Source organism: Sinocyclocheilus anshuiensis, unplaced genomic scaffold (genome assembly GCF_001515605.1).
Source record: "Sinocyclocheilus anshuiensis isolate Anshui unplaced genomic scaffold, SAMN03320099.WGS_v1.1 scaffold464, whole genome shotgun sequence".
NCBI classification, from domain to species: Eukaryota; Metazoa; Chordata; class Actinopteri; order Cypriniformes; family Cyprinidae; genus Sinocyclocheilus; species Sinocyclocheilus anshuiensis.
This window is the reverse complement of record NW_015555731.1, coordinates 176,323-178,826: the sequence shown is the minus strand read 5'-3', so window position 1 is coordinate 178,826 and position 2,504 is coordinate 176,323.

The window sequence follows — 2,504 nt, the reverse complement described above, 5'->3', positions numbered from 1 at the left end:
AAGGACCAGCTCAAACCAGCATCCCAGCTTCAAAACATACCTAACCAGCATATGCTGGTTTTTTCAACAGGGATAGTATTGAAAATTACTAATATCACATAGAATTTAAGATGGATAGTATGCACATTGGGACACAGACATAGTCTCATAAATGTTCTTCCGTGTCTCCAGGAATCTTTTGTTTCTCAGATTGACTGCAGCTGGTGTCGGGACAACCTAAGCGCTCGAGGAAGCAGCTCGGGACCAAAGCGAGAGGAAATTCTCATGTTTTTGAGGAACCAATCACTGCAGAAGGAAGCTCAGAACACATTTCAATGTATATGGCGCTTTATTTTAGCCTCCGCAGCAGAATTCCGCGGCTTCCTGAGCGCCGTCTCCTTGGTTTCGTTTTTCACAACAGTTCAGTCCACAGCTAACACTCGCTGTACAGTTTACATGCGTGCTAACTGTAAAACTGCACAGATATGCCTACTAACTTTAGGGCTGTTGCGGGAGAGAAAGATGGCACAATAGGCTACACCGTTTCAATGCAGCTTTACGGAAAATATTAGTGTTAATGTTCATGGCCGTTCATACGGCACCGCCAGGAAATCGGTAAATTTTTCATGTTCAGAAATAAATGTTGTTCTTTGAATGACTGTAATCTGCTGTTTAAAATTCCTCATAAGAGTGTCTGCATGTATAATTAAGTTTAGACGGTTTGCAAGAATCGTATGAAAATGATCGCTGCAAAACAGGGCACGTGCGCAGCATCCGTTGCCAGATCCAGCTATTATAAGCCTCCTTGGACTTGTCTTTTCCACTTAATTTGACACTTTAGTTTAGAAAGTTATTAAAGTGGGAAGTTGCAGTTTAGGGTTAGCGATATCTTTATCTTATCGTATTTACAAAAGATTTGAACTAATTTCGGTTTAATATTTAGCTATTTATTTTTCGGTTTTTATTTGTTTTCATAGCCTTATCTGGCAACACTGCTTCGCCGGCGCTTAAAAGATCATGATATTATCTGTCAGAAAATGATCAGTAGCAAAAGAAACAGTAGCATTTAACATAACACAGAACTGTAGAAAAAGTAACTAGGTTACAGAATGAAATGAAATTTGCAAACATAAGCCGTGAAGAAGTCTATCATTAAGTAGGCCTAGTAATTAATTTTTCTCAAAGTCATGCTAAAAACATTAGGTAACACTTTAGAATACTATTCCATCATTAATGAATAACTACACAGAAACAAATGACTAATGCACTATTAACATTCTAATAACTACTATTAACCAACAAGAAACTCTGATTAATGATTTAGTAAGTAATAGTGCTCAGGTGAAACTGGTAGTTCATTATTAGCTAATCAATGACTACTACTTTTTCATGTATCCTGGATAACTCACAAGAACTACTGTATACAGGTTCATAATTAATGTGAATTATGCATAATGTATAATTAATTCTAAAGTAAAGATCATGGTAACCCACTAGTAATGACTCATGTATTACCAAATCCTTTTAAAGGAGCTACTAATTACTTGGATCAGTATTCTAAAGTGAAAAGCATCATAACTCCCTAATATTGACTGACATCATTATAAACTTTTGAGATATATGAAAGGTATTGGATAGTAATGACTCAAGTGTTACTACATCCTTCTGAAGAAATTAATAATTATTTGGATCAGTATTCTAAAGTGAAGATCATGGTAACCCACTAATGATTTAAGTGTTACCAAATCTAGCAAAATGAATTACTTACCAGAACCTTACAAAAATCTCAAAAGTTTACAATGATTTCAGTAATTACTAGGGAGTTATCACGATCTTCACTTTAGAATACTGATCCAAAAATTGTTTTATTCCTTTAGAAGGATGTAGTAACATCTGAATACTATCCAATACTTTACAAGACCCTAAAAAGCTTACAATGATTTCAGTCATTACTAGAGAATTAATCATGTTATTCACTTTAGAATACTGATCCAAATAATTAGTAATTCCTTCTGAAGAATTTGGTAATACTTGAGTCATTGCTAGTGGGTTACCATGACCTTCACTTTAGAATTAATTATACATTATTCATTACTCATATTAATTATGAACCTGTACAGTTCTTAGTAGTTCTTAGGGAGGTATGAAAAAATAATAGCTACTGATTAGCTAATAGTGAACTACCACATTCGAATAACCACTATTACTTACTAATTCATTAATCAGAGTTTCTTGTTAGATACTAGTAGTTACTAGAGTGTTTGTAATGGGGCAGACATGTGGATCCATCTGCAAAGCTTTATTCTTAAACATAGTCAAAACAGGCAAGGGTCGGACAATGGCAAACAGGTATTTAGAGGGCAAGACAGAAGAGGGATCCAATAAACAGGCATAGGTCGATCAACGGCGAACATAATCCAAAGGATGAGGCAGGCGAGTAATCCACAGACAGATATTAATCCAGGCGAGGTGCGAACAGAATCCAAACAACAAGACGAGAGAGAAATCCAAGACAGGCAGGTTAT